This window comes from Tupaia chinensis, unplaced genomic scaffold (genome assembly GCF_000334495.1).
Source record: "Tupaia chinensis unplaced genomic scaffold, TupChi_1.0 Scaffold000018_1, whole genome shotgun sequence".
In the NCBI taxonomy this organism is placed as follows: Eukaryota; Metazoa; Chordata; class Mammalia; order Scandentia; family Tupaiidae; genus Tupaia; species Tupaia belangeri.
In genome coordinates this window covers 6,448,988-6,469,227 of record NW_006159448.1, presented here as the reverse complement: position 1 = coordinate 6,469,227, position 20,240 = coordinate 6,448,988, and the positions used below count along the sequence as shown (strand labels likewise).

Below are 20,240 nucleotides of genomic sequence, written 5' to 3'. Positions count from 1 at the left end.
AAGAGGAGAGGCACCCAATATATGTTCTCTAGGCCTTTTAGAAAACATGGAGTTGTTCCTTTGTCAACATACATAAGAATCTACAAGAAAGGTGATATTGTAGACTTTAAGGGAATGGGTACTGTTCAAAAAGGAATGCCCCACAAATGTTACCATGGCAAAACTGGAAGAGTCTATAATGTTACCCAGCATGCTGTTGGTATTGCTGTGAACAAACAAGTTAAGGGCAAGAATCTTGCCAAGAGAATCTATGTGTTTTGAGCACATTAAGCATTCTAAGAGGAGAGATAGCTTCCTAAAACATGTGAAGGAAAATGACCAGAAAAAGAAAGAAGCCAAAGAGAAAGGTACCTAGGTTCAACTAAAGCACCGGCCCGCTCCACCCAAAGAAGCACACTTTGTGAGAACCAATGGAAAGGAGCCTGAGCTACTGAAACCTATTCCCTATGAATTCATGGCATGATGGGTGTTAAAAATAAACTAATCTGTGGTCTATAAAATAAAAGAAAAAAAAGACTCTGTTGGAGCTGCCTGTCCCATCCCTACCCCTGCGTGCGTGTGTATGTGTGTATATGTCTCCCTGCTCTTTTTCTCAAGAAAGAAAGAAATATAAAAAAATAAAAATGTGAAATCCTTCCATGCTAAAGATCATAAGATGTCATGACTTCTCAAGGAGAAAAGGGAGAAGTTCAAAAGGGAAGACTGCAGTGGCATGTTGACTTCTGTCTGTAGGGAAGACTGTGGTGGTGTGTTGACTTCTGTCTCTCTGATATGGTTTCTTCCCCCTTTGATTTCTCCATGGTCCTTCGGCATACAATGCTGGTGGTTATGACATGCTGTGTTAGGTTGGAGCTAGGAAAATATACTTAAAATCTTGCTTTAAGATACTGAATATTTTATTATTAGTAGTATGAGTGATTTGGGCTTCAGTACAACTATTTCATAAATTTTTATGAGAAATTAGTGTGACACAGTGGAAAGTTCACTGGGCTACTGGTGTGTCTCAGGCTCAGTCCTGGGCATTTTTGTTAATCTTTCTCTCTGCCATTCTAGAAAATATTATTTGTTTAGTTGGTGACTTCACATTCATAAATTCGGCTTAAAATCCCCCCTTCAAAACCTAGACACATGTAGATACTTTTCTGCTTGGATCTTTATTTGGTTCTCACCAGAATCTCTAGTGTAGACATGAACTGCTGATCCTCTGTGTCTCCTGCCTCTGTGTCTCCTGAGTCTACATTCCCCCCTCTTCTGTGTATCACTCATGGCACAGCGCCACTTACTCACTGGATCAAGCCAGAAACCGAAGGACCGAGTTACTTTCCTTATTCACCTCTCCACTTGCATCTACAATCCATCACATGTCCTTTCAGTTTTAATTCTTCATTTCCTCCAGCTCCACCTCCATGGCCTCCTTTCTGGTCCCGTCCAGTGGTCTCCTCATATCTACTGCTAAGCCCCTCCAATTCTTCCCTACCGTTGCTAGAGCGATCTTTTTGTAAGTGTGGGGGCCAGCAGATGGTATAGCGGTTACGTTGCTGAACTCCCAACATGGCTGACCACAATTCGAGTCCTGGACTTTGTGGCTTAAAACTTACACTGGGCATATGTGCATGCATGCCCAGGATAGGAAAGAGAATGGAGGGGAGAGGATTGCTGCGTAGCCATCCCCTAGAAGGTGATTTTTCACTTTCCCTCTCACTGTCTCTGTCTCTCACTCTCTCCTGCAAGCTCATATGCCCTAAGGCAAAAACCTCTGCCCCACCTTCCAAAAAAGATTAGTAAAATCCAAACACTTTCATGTGGCACCTGTCTATATCCCTGTCTCCACTCTAATATCCACCCCCGGGGATCAGCAAATGGCATAATGGTTACATAGCTGGACTCCCACATAGTCAAGTACAGTTCGAGTCCTTGACCTGATGACTTAAAACTCACACCTGACATGTGTGCATGTGTGCCCACTCGAGAGGAGAACTGAAGAGAAGGGACTGAAATGTGGCCATCTCTCCTGGGGGGCGGGGGTGATTTCTTACTTTCTGTTTCTCTGTCTCTCTATGTCTCTCCAGTGAGCACGCACACCCTATAGCAAAAACCTCCCTCTTAAAAAAAATAAAATCCATCCCTGGTCATTCTACTCCTTCTACATTTGATTTCTAACACTTTCTAAAATTTGCAAAGGGTTTTCCACCCTTAGGACCTTTATAAACATCATTCCTTATGTCTAAAACTTGTAACCTGTTCTCCTGGTTGACTATTCCTCATATTTGAGTTCTATTTTTATTTTGCAAATTCTAGATAGAGTGAATGCACATGCATGGCAGAGAGAAAGGGAGAAACAGATTCCACGGACCTTGAGGATGCTATGATCACCTTTCCTCCAGTCCTCCAGCCTGCCAGGATCCTGGAAATAATACATGTGCCTGGCATGTTTTCAGACTGACCAGACTGGGGACTTGAACTGTGGTCGGCATATGGCTTCCACCTCTGCAGTCTGATATGCTATTGACTGAGCCACAGAAGCTGGGCCAGTCTCATCTTAAATGTTACTTTTTTCCTGTAGGTTCTTTTATTATTTTTTTTAATCTTTGTTCCCTTTTTTTCATTTCATGTTATTCAAAATTGCTATAATAAAGCTTTTTTGTATTTACTGAGTACTATATTTACTGTGCATTAAATTAGAAGCTTTATGGGGACCAGCAGTTGGTGTAATGGTTATGTCTCTGGACTCCCATGTAGTCGACCACAGTTTGAGCCCTGGACCCAGTGGCTTAAACTCATGCCAGGCACGTGTGCGTGCATGCCCAAGATCCCAAGAAGAGAATGGAGGAGACCAGATTGCAGCGTGGCCATCCCTCCAGGGGGTGATTTCTCACTTTCTGTCTCTCTGTCTCTTTCTGGTGAGCACACACATCCTATAGCAAAAACCTCTCCAAAAGAAAAATTAAAAAAAAAGAAGCTTTATGAAGAGCAGGATATGTTTGTTATATTCACCATTAAATCCCCAGTGTCTAGTACAATAGCTACCATATGTAATAAATATCATGTAATGCCATGTAATAAATATGTACCAATTGAAATAAAGTTACATTAAAAAAAAGTACCAACTGAAAAATATATTCATATATCCCAGTCCCAGAAGTAAATCTAAAAACTTTTTTCTCTTTGCTAAATAGACTTAGAAACTGAATTTTATGTGCTAGAACAACAAAAAGGCTCTTTTAAAATCTAGCAATACAGTAAGCACGCAAGCTTAGAAATCTACTATATGCATTTGAGATCTTTCTGGTTGTTTATTTGTTTTTAACATGCCAGAGGTCATGTAAGTTTGCACAGAGAAACAGAGGGAGGAAGAGGGAGCGGGGGAAAGCAAGGTCATGCCACGATTCTTTCCCCTCTAGTTCTCCATCCTTTCAGAATTTGAATACACACGTACATACCCCCTGGAAAGTTTTTCAAGCCACTGAGGTTGGGAATTCAAACTATGCTGTTGGCCATGCGGAATCCAGTTCCCTTAACCAGTAGGCCATGGGACTGGCCGGGTCCTTTGGTGCCATTTACTAACTTTGTGACTTTGCAAGAGTCAAAAACAATCTGAGTCATTCTTTACATGTAAAATGAGAAAATTTATTTGGCCAGAGAACTTCTTGTGTATTAAAAAGAGCAAAAGTGATAATATGCATAAATGTGTCTTATACTAGTAAAATGTACATTCATTTGAAGAATTATTGCTCTGGGGGCTGTTAGATGTAAAATATTTTACCTCTCGATTTGACAAGCTACAGATTTATTGTAGGTAGCCTTCTTCTATTCCATTCTCCTATAGTTTAAAACACCAAGTAGACAAGGCTTAATACAACAATTCATAAAGTAGGGACCATCAGTTGGCGTAATGGCTATGTCGCTGGACTCCCACATAGTTGACAGCGGTTCGAGTCTCCGACCCGGTGACTTAAACTCATTCCGGGCGCGTGTGTGTGCATGCTCAAGATCCCAAGAGGAGAATGGAGGAGAAGGGATTGCGGAGTGGCCATTCTTCCTAGGGGGTGATTTCTCACTTTCTGTCTCAATCTTTCTGGTGAGCGCACACTCCCTGTAAGCAAAAACCTCTCCCAAAAAAACCCCAAAAAACAAAAAACAGTTCATAAAGTAGAAGTGCAGTGTCTTGAGAGAGTGTGAGGAGGGGCTGCTGTCTGTGAGTAAGGGCATGCGTATTGGGGCGTATACTGTATGATTATTAATGACCTAGGCAGCCTGATTTGTTTGCAATTGATTTTGGAGAGCCAAGACATTACCTTTATCTTTAAACAAGCCTAAAGCAAACTTTTGTATATTGCCATCTAGTGGTGAGTACTAGAAAAGCAAAGCCACATGATGGCCTGCTATCTATCCACTTGAGCCTACGGGCACAAAATAACTTGGTGCTGCTTCATATTGTGTCATTCATCAACTCAAGGAATGCCTTGCTTGTCTAAGTTCTGCTAACCATTTGCTGACTAGAGTATTTGGGTATTATACAATGACCAATGTTTAGAGGTCTCTAAAGAATGCCAACCAATTCTACAGATGCAATGGTGCATGTGAACAGTGCATGACTTTATTATTTGTTTCATTACAGTTTTTTTTCATTGCCAGAGGGTATGTGCACTCACCAGAAAGAGAGTGAGAGAGAGAAAGAACCCCCGGGGGTAGTGGTCGCATCACAGTCCTTTCTTCTCCAATTTTGTATCATGTCAGGGTCTTGGGCATGCATATACATGTACCTGCCATGTTTTTCAAACCATTTGACTGGGTCTTAAATCGCAGTCAGCCATGTGGGATCAGGCTCCCAAAGCACTGCCCATAATCACTGGACCGTGGCACCTGACCTGAATTACTTTATTAACTTTGGTAGTATATAAGAACTTTATTTCTTAAAATAAAAATACAACCTAAATGTTCTGCTTTTTACACAGAGACAATACTCACTGATGAGTTGTTTTTGTTTTTGTTTTTTTCTTCCCAGTAGTGATAACATTTGCACTGAGGCAATCACATTTTCTTACGTGGTCTGTTTTATGGTTTTAAACAAGTGTTTAAGGTCATTAAATGGAGGACAATAGCTTGTACTAGGTGTAAAAAGGGAGCCACTGCTGGGGCCAGAGGAGGGTGTGGTGGTTAAGGTGCTAGATTCTCAAGTAGCCAACTACATAGTATGAGACCCAGACCCAGCAACTTGAAAGTCACACCGGGTATATGTGAGTGTGTGCTCAAAATCCTAAGAGGAGAGTGGAAAAAGAAGGGATTACGGTGTAGCTCTCTCCCTTAGGGGGTGATTTCTCACTTTCCCTCTTCTCTGTCTCTGTCTAACTCTCTCTCTCTCTAGCAAGCACATAAGCCCTAAGGCAAAAACCTTCCAAAAAAAGACCACTGCTTAGTGGCTCAGAGAGCTTCTCTCTCTTGTCGGCAACCTTCCACACATTCTCACAACAGTCCAAGGGAGTATCAGGAGTATAGTGGCAGAGATGATGAATTGGATTCAGAAAATGTAACTGACTGCTCCAGGTGACGCAGCAAGTAAATCACACAGATTTATTACTGCCAGGGGTCTTCTGTCTTCCACCGAACCCCTCGGCCTGAAACCTTGGCAGCAGTATCTCTGACCTGTTCGAAACAAGCAAGCGCTCCCTCTCTCTCTCCCATGTGCGCACACACACCACAGATCTTACTTTGGACTGAATATTAATACATTTTAATGAAAGCGCTTAACATTTTAATTGGACAAATACATTGAATGGCCTTGCAGCTGCGATAGAGGAGCTGGAGCCCCTGCCAGGTCTCTCTCTCTCTCTCTGGCCAGTGCAGCCGCACTCCGCTGCTTCAGAATGTTGGCTGCTAATTGCTCATAGAGGCAATTTTCTTTGAAAAATGATCTTTTGGGCTGATTCAGTGGCTCCATGTAATGCACCGCTCAGGTGAGGCTGAATCCATGTGGAAGATCACAGGTTCAGTTCCCTGGTCAACTTGTACACTCCAGGCATCTGTGCCCATGGCCCTGACTGGGAAAGTTGGAGAGAGACAGGCACAAGACCCTGTTGAGTGTCCTTGTCTCTCTCTCTCTTTTTCTCTCTCTGACTCTCATTCTCATTTAGAAAATGAATAAAATCTTCTCAAAAATTCTCTTTTGTTAGAAGCCATTTTGCCTGGAAATGTCTGAGAAACTGTGCCTCACTCTCCACTCCCAGGTGACCCTTGCAGTCAAGAGCTGACTACTACGGGGGTACAAAGCCTGGTCCCTTTGCCTCATGATGGGACAATGCTCCAGTGTCAGTCATGCTCAAGTGCTCCCTGGGACCAGGCTGCTGGCAGACTTCAGCTGAAACTTCATCCCTGTTTGGCTTAGGCCCCTTCCTTCATCTGCTTCTCCGACTCACTTAAAAGTTTCTCTCAGGGTGCTGATGATTAAGGGAGTAAGAACCCATGTAGCCAACCATGGTTGGAGTCCCACCTAGTAGCTTGAAAAATGCACCAAGCACTCAGGACCAGTAGATGGCATAATGGTTACATTGCTGGACTCTCACATGGCTAGCTGCAGTTCAAGTCCCGGACCGAGAGGCTTGAAACTTGGGGAGGATGGGCACATGTGCGTATGTCCAAAATCCTAAGAGGAGGTTGGAGAAGATGGGATTGTGGCATGGCCATTCCCCTTGGGGGATGATTTCTTGTTTTCTGTCTCTCTGGCGAGTACATATGTACCCTATAACCCTAGAGCAAAAAATCTCTCTTAAAAAAGAAAAAGAGGGGAACCAACAGTTAGTGTAATGGCTATGTCGCTGGACTCCCACGTAGTCAACCACGGTTCGCATCCTGGACCCGGTGGCTTAAAACTCACGCCGAGCACGTGTGTGTGCGTGCCCAAGATCCCGAGAGGAGAATGGAGGAGAAGGGATTGCGGCGTGACTATCCCCCCTGGGGGGTGATTTCTCGCTTTCTGTCTCTATGTCTCTCTCTGTCTGTCTGTCTGGTGAGTGCACGGGCCCTATAGCGAAAACCTCTCAAAAAAAAAAAAGAGAAAGAAAGGAAGGAAGAAAGAAAGAAAGGAAAGGAAAAATACACTAAGTGCATGTGCATATATGCCCTAAATGCCAGCAGGATGGGAAAAAGGCACTAAGGCGTAACCATTCCTCACTGGGGGTGCTCACCTCGACCGTTGCTCTGTCTCATGCTGGCAAATATTCATGCCTTCTGGCAATTAAAAAAATAATTTCCCCTAAGAGTTCTCCCTAGCATATGAATCGTCATCGCTCTTCTTCTAGGTTAACCTAATGTAAGACAGAAGCTTACTGCAGTTTCACTATTACTCTAAAAATGCATTAAGGCAGCAGAGCAACAATCATATACAGGCAAGATTTTGAAAACACAGTATTTTCTTACCCATGGGTCTCTATTAACCAGAAGAAATATTGTATGGAAAACACTTAAGAAAAAACAAAACCATCCCAAATGCCATTAAATATTACAACTGTCTTTTGGAAAAAAAAAAAAAAAAGATATAAAGGATTGTACGATAACAATAAGTGCAGTAACCAGAACAAATCCTAGTACCTGACAAAGAGAAAACAGATTTGGGTAGACTATCTTATAAAACCATAGCTAAATGCAGCTAAATAAACTGTGCAAACAAAATACTATTTTCTCTTCGATTTTGCTCCTAGGGATGACAGGACCAATCTTTAACAGAAGAAACAAATCTCCATTTCTTCCTAAGAAATCGGAAATAGAGTGTTCCGCCAGCATTGTAAAGTTACTCAGTTGCAAATTTAACATTATTCATTAATTATTTCATACAGGCACTGTTTTCTTAAAGCATCAGGAAAAAAAGAAACAGCACAGAAAATAAAGCAGTGAGAGAGAAAATGACTACATTGTCTTATATGAATCATTTACGTATCTGCTTTAATATTTTGTGAACTTATCACCAACATGCACACCATCACCTGAAAAGTGTTTAGTTTCTTGTTACCCTCTACTTTCTGTTCAAATGATCTTTTGTTCAAACTTCTTTTTTTTCTTTTTAAGTTTTTTGCCACAGGGTACATGTGTTCGCCAGAGAGGAGAGAGAGACACGGTGGGAGGGAAAGTGAGAAATCATCCCTCTGGGAGAACGGTCACACGCCGTCCTTTCTCCTCCATTCTCCTCCTGGGATTTTGGGTATGCACACGCACGTGCCCAGCATGGTTTTCAAGCCACCAGGTCTGCGACTTAAATGTAATCAGCCACGTGGGAGTCCAGCCTGCTGGACATATGACACCCGCTGGTCCTATGGTCATAAATTCCTACTTAGAAAGGAATCATGATTTGCATGCCTTCACAGAGTTTCAACCTTTGTTGTAAACTCTTCACCCTAGTTTCTCTGAGAGTAGCATTTAGGTTTCTTCCTTACCCTAGTCCTGTTCCCTCAAAGTGAGGTACAGAGGTATTCAGCCTGCTTGAATAAGAAACTACTAGAATTGAATTTCAAGACTCTGTATAGTAAAAGCACTTTAAACAAAATTCTTCCATTTTGTGTATGTGTGCCCTTGGGATCACAATGAATTTCCTATGATTCATTTGGTGTACGTTTGCCCTTGGGATCACAATGAATTTCCTATGAGTACATGGGCACACAGCTATATGGGAAATACCTTCTAGAACCTCAGTTTCCAGCTGAACTCTTCCCTAAAACTGGCTCAGAGAATCCTTACTTTTTCTTCCCAACTTTCCTTTTCTTCATCTTTTTTTTTTTTTTAACTTTGCTAAAGAGAAGCAAAGTATGGTATAATAGGATACTTGAACACCAACCGAGGGGTAATTTGAAAATGCATAGCATCCACACTGCAAGAGTCTACCAGAAGGAGCAAAAAGAGTTTTGATAAGTGTTATTGAAGAAGGCTATGTCTTTTTTCCACCAAACCTAAAATTTCAGGGCAAGATTCCATACTTCTGCTGGGGAGTATCTTTATCTATCTTCCATTCATCCATACGTCATTCTGTTCTAAATGTCTATCATTCTACATTTCTCTTTAGAATTCAGATGAAATAATCACCTTGAAAATATAAATCAGAGCCAGTAGATGGTGTGGTGATCGAGGTACTAGACTCCCACAGGGCCAAGTTTGGTTTGAGTCCTAGACCTGGTGGTTTAAAAATCAGACCAGACAATATAGTTGGATGCCCCCAATCCTGAGAGGAGAATAGAGGAGAAGGGATTGAGGTGTGGCCACCCCCCATAGGGGGTGATTTCTTACTTTCCCTCTGTCTCTAGAGAGTGCATACCCCAATGGCCAACACAAACAAACAAACAAAAAGTAAATCAACATCACTATTTTAACTGATAATTGAGTTACATTTTTCTGAGAGAGAGTGTAAGTCTGATTTGGCTGATTGGTTAGATCATGAGGACTGGCTTTTTACCATAAATTTACAGCTACAAGCTTTTTGCAAAAAGGTATCCATAGTGGGACCAGCAGTTGGCATAATGGCTATGTCGCTGGACTCCCACGTAGTCGACCGTGGTTCGAGTCCTGGACTCGGTGGCTTAAACTCACACCAGGCGCATGTGTGTGCGTGCCCAAGATCCCAAGAGGAGAATGGAGGAGAAGGGATTGCGCCGTGGCCATCCCCCCTGGGGGGTGATTTCTCACTTTCTGTCTCTCTGTCTCTGTCTGGCGAGTGCACGCGCCCTGTAGCAAAAACCTCTCCAAAAAAAAAAAAAGTTAGGAGTTAATAGGGTAGGAAAACTACCTCTTTGTGAATAGCCATAACCTCAACACTAGGAAAAGTCCCAGGCCAGGCTACAAGTAGAGTTTTAGTAAATTTAGATTGCTAGAGCACAACAGATCAGGTGGCTAATAAATGACAGTTTTTTTGTTTTGTTTTGTTTTTTAAGCTTTGGAAGCTGAACATTTGAGATTACGTTATCAGCAAAGGTTCTGGTGAGGTCTCCTTTCTTGGCTCTCCTTCCTTTCTTTCTTCTATGAGAGAGAGAGAGCACAGGAGGGAGGAAGAGTGAGGAAGAGAAGTATTTTGGGCAAAGTCCACTATTAAAGTCCTCTGGCCCAGGCTTCCAGGTGGCTAGGATTACAGACGTGAGCTTCCATGCCCAGCCTGTTCAGCTTGGTCCAGGATCTGAACTCGGATCTCCCATGTGGTCCCAGATTCATGCAGCAGTGCCCTCCTACTTGCGCCACCATAGCAGAGCCAGCCTTTTTGCTGTGTGAAGGTATACACTGTTTTCCAAAACAAACAAACATGCTTTTAAATTTGCTAGAGGGTGTATGTGCTTTCTAAAGAGAGAAAGAGAGAGAGAGAGAGAGAACACCTGAGAGAAGATGGCCATGCCACAATTCTTTTCTTCCAGGCATATGTGTCTGGCATGTTTTTCAAACTACTGGGTCCAGAACTGAAAACACACAGCTGACCATGTGTGATTCATCTGCCTTAACCACTACCATTCCACCTGCTAGTCCCATATTTTTCAAAATTTTAGTTCAGGGCCAACTCTGTAGCAAAACAATTAAGCATCATGCATGGGGAGCTGGATGCCACATGCCCAGCCACAGTTTGAATCCTGGCTCTGGAAGCTTGAAATATACCATGCATGCATGTAGGTGTGTGCCTCAAATACTGACAGGATGGAAAAATGGAGCAAAAATTATTGCAGCATGACCCTGCCCCCGGGGAGTGTGCTTTCTTCCTCTCTCGTTGGCAAGTGCACACACCCTCTGGCAATTAAATAAATAAATATTCCCAGGCATACATGAGCTAAAAAAAACTTGATATGGCCCAGTCAAAATTTTTCAAATAATTTCTTTTAAGTAAACTCTTAAGTTTAGAATAAAATCCAGCAAGTGAGGAGAAAAGGATGCTTACAAAGATACTACTCATAATCCTTTTCAATTTTTGTCATCTACTTTTTATTTCAAGAGGGAGGAGTGAGACATCTGTATTGAGGCAGACCCAGAGGAAAGACCTGGAGAAAACCCCAGTGGCACTGGAGTATAAATGTTTGCAGAGTGATTGGTATCTAACTGAATATGTGTACGTGCATGAATCAAGGCAGAAGAAGAGAAAGGAAAGAGATCAGGCTGACCAGATCATGCAAAATAGGGAACTGAAAGATAATTTCAGGGTCATAGTGAAGATTTGTTTACTCAGTTAAAATTCTTAATCATTCGATTATTTCCAACTATAAAATCCAAAAAAAAAATAAAGTATCCATAACCATAGTACATTTCTGTTTTAGTAAATTTAGATTGCTAGAGCACAACAGATCAGGTGGCTAATAAATGACAGTTTTTTTGTTTTGTTTTGTTTTTTAAGCTTTGGAAGCTGAACATTTGAGATTACGTTATCAGCAAAGGTTCTGGTGAGGGCTCCTTTCTTGGCTCTCCTTCCTTTCTTTCTTCTATGAGAGAGAGAGAGCACAGGAGGGAGGAAGAGTGAGGAAGAGAAGTATTTTGGGCAAAGTCCACTATTAAAGTCCTCTGGCCCAGGCTTCCAGGTGGCTAGGATTACAGACGTGAGCTTCCATGCCCAGCCTGTTCAGCTTGGTCCAGGATCTGAACTCGGATCTCCCATGTGGTCCCAGATTCATGCAGCAGTGCCCTCCTACTTGCGCCACCATAGCAGAGCCAGCCTTTTTGCTGTGTGAAGGTATACACTGTTTTCCAAAACAAACAAACATGCTTTTAAATTTGCTAGAGGGTGTATGTGCTTTCTAAAGAGAGAAAGAGAGAGAGAGAGAGAGAACACCTGAGAGAAGATGGCCATGCCACAATTCTTTTCTTCCAGGCATATGTGTCTGGCATGTTTTTCAAACTACTGGGTCCAGAACTGAAAACACACAGCTGACCATGTGTGATTCATCTGCCTTAACCACTACCATTCCACCTGCTAGTCCCATATTTTTCAAAATTTTAGTTCAGGGCCAACTCTGTAGCAAAACAATTAAGCATCATGCATGGGGAGCTGGATGCCACATGACCAGCCACAGTTTGAATCCTGGCTCTGGAAGCTTGAAATATACCATGCATGCATGTAGGTGTGTGCCTCAAATACTGACAGGATGGAAAAATGGAGCAAAAATTATTGCAGCATGACCCTGCCCCCGGGGAGTGTGCTTTCTTCCTCTCTCGTTGGCAAGTGCACACACCCTCTGGCAATTAAATAAATAAATATTCCCAGGCATACATGAGCTAAAAAAAACTTGATATGGCCCAGTCAAAATTTTTCAAATAATTTCTTTTAAGTAAACTCTTAAGTTTAGAATAAAATCCAGCAAGTGAGGAGAAAAGGATGCTTACAAAGATACTACTCATAATCCTTTTCAATTTTTGTCATCTACTTTTTATTTCAAGAGGGAGGAGTGAGACATCTGTATTGAGGCAGACCCAGAGGAAAGACCTGGAGAAAACCCCAGTGGCACTGGAGTATAAATGTTTGCAGAGTGATTGGTATCTAACTGAATATGTGTACGTGCATGAATCAAGGCAGAAGAAGAGAAAGGAAAGAGATCAGGCTGACCAGATCATGCAAAATAGGGAACTGAAAGATAATTTCAGGGTCATAGTGAAGATTTGTTTACTCAGTTAAAATTCTTAATCATTCGATTATTTCCAACTATAAAATCCTAACTTGGGATAATTCTTTTCTTGAAAGAATTATTTATTAGATTTTATTTATTATTATTATTTTTAAAAATTTGACCAGAGATAGAGAGAGAAAAAGGGAAAGTGAAAAAGCAAGCTACTAGGTCTGAGATTTGAACAGTTGTCCACGTTGGAGTCCAGCACTTTAACTACCATGTCATCTGCATGCCTCACAACTTGGGAAAATTCCAAGTTGCATTTAGTTTTTTTTGGTTTGTTTGTTTTTTTTATAAAGACTGTTCCTATAGGGTATATGTGCTCACTAGAGAGACAGAAAGCAAGAAATCACCCCCCTCTCCCCCCCAGGGAGATGGCCATACTGCAATCCCTTCTCCATTTTCCTTTCTGGATTTTGAGTACACATGAACACATGCCTGTTGTGAGTTTCAAGCTGTAGGGTCTGGGGCTCAAACTGCAAGTGAACATGTGGGAGTTGAGCACCTTAACCACTACACCACCTGCTGGCCCACACTTACTAGTTTTTTTACAAGGGATTATTGGTAGGGATTGTTTTTATCTTTATTTTTTTTAGAGAATTATTTTATTTAACGTTATTTACTTATTTTTAATTTGACCAGAGAGGGACAGAGTTAAGAGATGGGGTTGGGGGGTGTTGGGGGTGGAGGTATGGAGGGAGTGAAAACAAGCCGCCAGGTATGGGACTCAAACCACCATTGGCCCTGTGGGAGTCCAGTACCCTTAATCACCACACCACCTGCTGGCCCAGTAGGGATTGTTTTGAAAGGAATTTTTGGCAAGGAAAAATATAATTTATATGAACTCAGTTTTGGATAGAGAAGCACATATATCTACTTTAAGTAGTTCAATTAATTTCCATGTAAAGAAGTTAATTGTATAATTAAGTTGATTTTTTAAAAGAACCTCTTAGAAACCTCTCTTTTCCCTGAAGTATTTCCACTCTATCAAAACATCATAGAGAAAAATGTAAAAAGTTATTTATGCATTCATTACAGAAAAATCAAATTTAGCATGTGCTGCTTGCGTGATAGTCTCCTAGGATCACATTGTACCGTAGTCTTAAAAAAAAATTCTCCCAATTCAAGCCCATATTCGAAAATGCAAAATGTGCAGGTAGAACACAGGACTTCATCCATAGACAAGGGCTCTGTTTACATGACTGGCATTTATAATGGGTATCAGAAAATTCTCAACATTTGTAGCATGACAATCATAAATGTTCTGGAAGAGACAATGATAACCCTAGCAGACATGAAAAAATAAGATGCATTCAGTGTTTAATGGCTTTTGTGATTTTTCTTTTCTTTTTTTTTTTTTTACTGTGAACTGCATGTTTTGTAAAAATCCCTTTTAGTCATCTGTTCTCAAAAGGCAGCTCTCCCATTATTATTCCACATTAGTTCCATTTGCTGATTTGAGGAGGAAAGGCCTGGTGGCCAGATGCAAATTCTGGTTTCTGATGTTAATCTAACAAGCAGAATTGCTGCCGAGTCTCTCATTCGCCAGCCAAGAGCTTGGAGGAGTCACAAAGAATCATTGTGAGAAGTGCTGCAGGAATCTAAGCAATACAAAGGAATTACAGAAATTGACTTGTTAGTTCTAAAAGTGAACATTCACAGGCCTAACAGCGAAAAAGACGGCAGTCTTTGTGTAAAAATGTGAGCTCTTTCCTGGTCAAGAGATATTGTCAAGTAGAAATGCCATTCTCCCCCCGCCCCTGAAATCATGCTTAGACTTTCACAACTTCCTATCAATGAAGCACAGAGAGGGATGAGGAACCCCACCTTTAAATCAGTGAACGATTATCATAAAATTAGTGGATGACTCTGGTAAATTACAAGGTGTCATTTAATACGTATGGGACTCATTGCATTAACAGATATTTTCACATTCAAGAGACTGGTGGTGTTCGGTATACTATAAAAAGCACTCCTAAAATTAGCATTCAGGACCATCACAGATAAATATCAAGGTGAAGAGAGACTCAGGAATAATGCTATCTTGTCTCTGAAGACTGAGCAATTATACTCAGAAAGAGTTTGCATTATTATAGATATGAAGAAATAGTCTACGTGGATTAGGTACCAAAGAATTTTTAGTTTTGAAATGTAGGGATTATGTTTAGTTTTGAAATGTAGTGAAATAAATCCAGGTATCTAGTTTAGTAAGTCCCTTGTATTCTAGAATATGGAATTTCAATTCTTTTCATTTATGACTGGAAGAATCAGAAATAATCACAGTAACTGCATTAGACGAAGTTTTCAGACGCTGCATTAAGTTTGCACCTAAACGAAGACTAACTGCAGGAGACACGTGCCTTGTCGCATAGTGCACAGCGCATGGTACATGCTTTATAAACATATGTTGAATGACTGAATACCCCGTATCTTTGAGAATCTGCATGGAAAAAGAATATGTCTCCCTACAGATCCTCGTTACACTTTCAGATAGGCTTACTGGTATGTCTAATGAATGCTTTATTAGCAATGCCTCACACCTTTATTCTTTTGCTTTAGTGAGCCAGTCCAAGACGGTCAAGTCAGATAGTTAGCTACCTGAGAAGGCGATGTTCAGGGAGAAATGGGTTGGAAAAGGAGTGACGTGGCCGAGGTAGGGAGCAGATACTCTGACCTATTCAGTTCCTCATAACTTTGGCTTCTTATACTTCTGGATAGACATGCTGAAACTAAGCATCCACTTCCATCCATTCTGGTCCATCCAATCTGAAAAATCTCTTAAATACTAATGTGTGTTGATGAGGACAGGAGCTGTGGTCAGAGGAAATAGATCAGAGTACTAATTTGTACTTGGTACAATGTTGGGAGACCATTACGTTCTCTCTCTCTTTTTTTCCCTTATTCTATTCTTTCCTCTGACCCACAGGGAAATGGCAAGACTTAGATAAGGAGGTTACCAGAGTAATCTGAAAGAAGCAGGTGCTTTCCATGATTTGTTAGGACAGACATTATTATTTACATGACCAACTCCCAGCCTTTTCCTTCCTTGTTGTCTTCTGCTAGAGAGGATGGAAGAACTCCTTTCCCAGTTTCCTGGTCTCACACCAGGCGAGACTGCTATTGTTCTTGGGCCAACGAGATATTTAAATGGCTAATAAATTCTGGAGAAATTCTTACTTTCTGTTAAAAGGGGCACATAATTGTTGAATGAATAAATGGGTGGATAGATGGATCATAGCAAATGGTAATATTTGTTTCTCAAAATTTTATTTTCTCATTCTGGAGTTAGTTGCAACATTGACAGGTTCATATAAAATACCACTAGATAGATGTAAAAATAATACCTCTCACCTGCTAAGTACCTTGATCAAGGTCAAAGAATAATTCAGAAGTTTATTTTATTTATTTATTTATTTATTTTTGGAGAGGTTTTTGCTACAAGATGCATGCGCTTGCCAGAAAGACAGAGTGAGACAGAGGGACAGAAAGCGAGAAATCATTCTCTGGGGGGATGGAGGTGATGCAGTCCCTTCTCCTCCATTCTTCTCTCGGGATCTTGGGCAGGCATGTACATGCACCCAGTGTGAGTTTAAGCCACCAAGTCTGGGACTTGAACCATGGTCCACTACATGGGAGTCCAGTGACATAATCATTATGCCAACTGCTGGTCCCAGGAGGTATTTTAAACATGAGATTCTGGTGGATTAAGGGAACCAGCAGTTAGCGTAATGGCTATGTCGCTGGACTCCCACATAGTCGACCGCGGTTCGTGTCCCGGACCCGGTGGCTTAAAACTCACGCCGGGCGTGTGTGCGTGCGTGCCCAAGATCCCGAGAGGAGAATGGAGGAGAAGGGATTGCGGCGTGACCATCCCCCCTGGGGGGTGATTTCTCGCTTTCTGTCTCTATGTCTCTCTTTGTCTGTCTGGCGAGTGCGCGCGCCCTACAGTGAAAATCTCTCCAAAAAAAAAAAAAAAAAAAAGCAAGCAAAAATAAAAAATAATACTATACTGGAACTTTGTATGTGTATGGGGGGTATATATTGATGCATCCACTTACATTTAAGGTATAATTACTGTGCCTCTAAAGTGTCTCAGCAGTTATTCCTGAGAGTGTACATTTTGAAAAGCTGACCTTCTGTTGTCCCGTCTGTTGAAATGACTTGTGTATCTCATGTCTCTGTACTGACCTCTTTCTCATATCCTAAGAACTCCATTTTGGCAAATGATAGTGCACTTAGTTTAGTATTCCCCTCTCTTCCATCTCTTTATTCCTACTGACATTATGTCCCAGAGCACTCATGTAACAGTACTGCAATGGGAGGAGGTTTGGAAGCTCTATGGTTCTCAGCCAGTGTCTTTCCTCCATGGTAAATCTACTGATTCATCTGAAAATCCTTTAATTCTCTGGCCATATAACATGTATCAAACTTCCTAAATCATTTCCTCATCATTGCTCCCTATCGGTCTGAACCCCCTATAACATCTCTTTCATGCTTATGTTTTCCACTCCCTACTTCCCCCCATCAGATCCATGGCTTCTTTATTTAGCTTAGAAGAAGAAAAACTCTCCAATAATTAAATTCTCTCAAATCTTTCTTTCCTATACCTAGACCATGGATTTCAACTTGAAAACCTTCACTGAGGGCTTCAATGATGCCTTGGAGTAGTGGAGACCTTACTGGGTAGAATTCTCTGGTGCAAGACAATGTAGTGAAGATAGCATGGAATGCTTTGAATAATGCTTGATGATATCATTCCATGTTTTATCCAATAAGGTTTGTTGAAATCAAGAATCTTATCATTTTCAACTCACATTCATTAAGTTATCAATTCCATTATTTTAATATTTAACTTTATTTATTTATTTATTTATTTATTTTAATTTGACCAGAGAGGGACAGAGAGAACATGTGCACGAGAGAGAGAGAGTGAGCGAGAGAGAAAAAAAATGAGAAAGCAAGCTACCAGGTCTGGGACTCGAACGAACCACGGTCAGCCATGTGTGAGTCTAGTGCTCTTAACCACCACGGCACCTCCTGGCCCCTCAATTCAATTGTTTTTTTAAAGCAGCTTGAGATATATTTATAAACTACAAAGATAGTCTTATAGGCCGGCCTTTTTTATTTTCACTCTTCCTTTGTCTTTCCACCTAGTTAGAATTTTTGCTTGCTCTCCTCTGAGAGTCCTAAGCTAATTTCACTAACCTATCTGCTCTTGGCTTTGATTAGCCAAAGACCAGTAAAACCTTCTCCAGATTTTAGGGTGGGTTCATTTCAGAAGGCTCACAAGGATCTGACTGAAACAAGTGACTCTGCTCCAGTTAGCTCATGTCGCTTTGGAACAGAGAAACTGGTGGCCTTCTTGGAGTGTTGCTTTCACCTCATTGAACTGAGCCAATTGGCAGGCCTCGTTCAGCCCTAGCCAGCGGTAGGCTTGGTACTTGTGGGAGAGGCGAATCCCAACGTCGTAGTCCTTCACCTCTGCCAGCCAGTAAATGACTGTTTTAGGCTTCTTTCTGGCCACGTAATTGAGCTCCCTTCTGAACCCCTCAATGATGATCGTCAGCTGGGCTGCTTCTATGCCAGCTTCCTCCCGAGTCTCCCTCAGGGCTGTTTCCAAGTCATTCTCTCCTGGTTCCACATGTCCTTTGGGAGGAGTCCAGTGACAAATGCCATCTGATGCCTGCAATAGTAGAAACTCAATTGCACCAATGTCCACTTTGGGAACTAGGCATCTTCGAAAGATGATCAAGTCACATGCTCTCAGTGCCATGGTCTATCTGAGCGCGGCAGAGGAAGGCAGGAGGCAGGTCTTGAATCTCAATGCAATGTTTAAAGAATTATTTTAATTTTATTTATTATTATTACTGTTGTTGTTGTTTTATAATTTGACTAGAGAGTGAGAGGGAAAGCGAGAAAGTAAGCATTTAGGTTTGAGATTCTAACCACAGTCAGCCATGTGGGAGTCCAGTGCCTTAATCGCTATGCAGCCTGCTGGGCTCTCAATTCAATTCTTATTTTATATATTATATATATTTTTTAATTGCTAGAAAGTACATGTGCCCACCAGAGAGAGAAGGGGGTGGGGAGAGGAAGAAAGACCCCTCAATAGAATAGTCTTGCTGTAATCCCTTCTCCTGCGTCTCTCCATCTTGTCAGGGTTTGGCTCATGTACACACTTGCCTGGTGTGTTTTATAAGCTACTGGACTGGGATTTGAACTGCAGTCTGCTATGTGGGATCTGGTTTCCTTAACTGCTGAATTACAGGTTAGCCTATTAGTTTTTTCAAATAATTGTTTATTTAGTTGTATTTATCATTATTATTGTTTTTTAATTTGCTACAGAGCATATAAGTGAGAGAGAGAGTGTGAGAGAGAAAGTGAGAAAACAAGCTGCCAGGTTTGGGACTCAAACCATAGTTGGCTATGTGAGAGTCCAGGGCCTTAACCACCAAGTCACCTGCTGACCCTAGGCCATCATGGAAACAACCCAAATACCCACAAACAGATGAATGGATAGAAAAACTGTGGCAAATATACTCAATGGAATACTATTCAGCCCTAAAAAAAACCCAATAAAACCCTGGCTTTTGACAGGAAGTGGATGAATATGGAAGATTTACTGCTGAGTGAAGCAAGCCAGGCTATGAAAGAGAGACATTGTATGTTCCCGCTTAATATATACCAAGTGTCCGCACTTCTATGACTGAAACTAATTTACTAAAGGATATAGAAACACAGTATATAGATGTAAATACCAGATATAGTATGTGTGCAAGAGGAGGTTCTGAGGAAGGACATTTAGAAGAAAAATAGGGAGGCAAAGTATTGATGTCACAGGGAGGTGTGGTATTGTCTGTTGAGGATGTTTTGTGGTTTTGTCAACTGTGTGGGGGGGAGATGTTCACCTGTTGAAATATCCATTTTGTAAGACGAATAATAATGTGACTGAATGTATAAAAGAAACGAAATAAAAAATTAATTAATTAATTAAAAAAAATTTTTGAAAAGACCATTTTATCTCATACCTGGTAGAGTGCTAGATATTTCTGAATAGAGTTCTAAAGAAGACAGACAAGGACTCTGCCCAAATGGAACTTACATTCTAGTGGAGGGCATAAATTATAAACAATTAGAAAAAGAAAATGGTTATTGATTGTGGAAGATGATATGAGGGAAGCAAACAGAATGAAGGGATAAACGGGTGATCTTATTGGGTGCGTGTGGCAGCGCTGCTCTAAATACCGTGGTCTGATTTCTCTGCTCCCTGATTTCTAGGTGCCTTAGGTCCCTGTCCTCTCAGCCTTGTGCCCTTTTGTCATGAACTACATAGACACATTGGTCCAGGTCTCCACCAAACCAGTCTCCTTTTCTCCCTCATGTTTCACCTCTTGTGGGAACATCCTCAAGCCCACTGCAGTCTACAAAGAGGTCTCCATTCTTTGAAATAAGACAATATATATACCCTTTATATATCTGTTTAATGTTAACAGAATTACCTTTAGTAATTTCTCTAGCTCCCTTGATATTTAATTCATCTCATCATCACTCTGTAAACTCCTTTTATCAGGTAAAAATTCATTCAGGAACATTTAAAACAGGTATATCTATTTATGCTAATATGTTTTGTTCTGT

The 20,240-nt window shown here is 41.2% G+C and overlaps 1 protein-coding gene and 1 pseudogene across 1 annotated transcript in view; both read right to left on the bottom strand.

The window, feature by feature from the left end:
* SPAG16 (sperm associated antigen 16) overlaps positions 1 to 20,240 on the bottom strand; it is a 1,195,723-nt gene that overhangs the window by 247,104 nt on the left and 928,379 nt on the right. The window lies entirely within an intron of this gene.
* Positions 17,932 to 18,378, bottom strand: LOC102486900 (bis(5'-nucleosyl)-tetraphosphatase [asymmetrical] pseudogene; annotated as a pseudogene).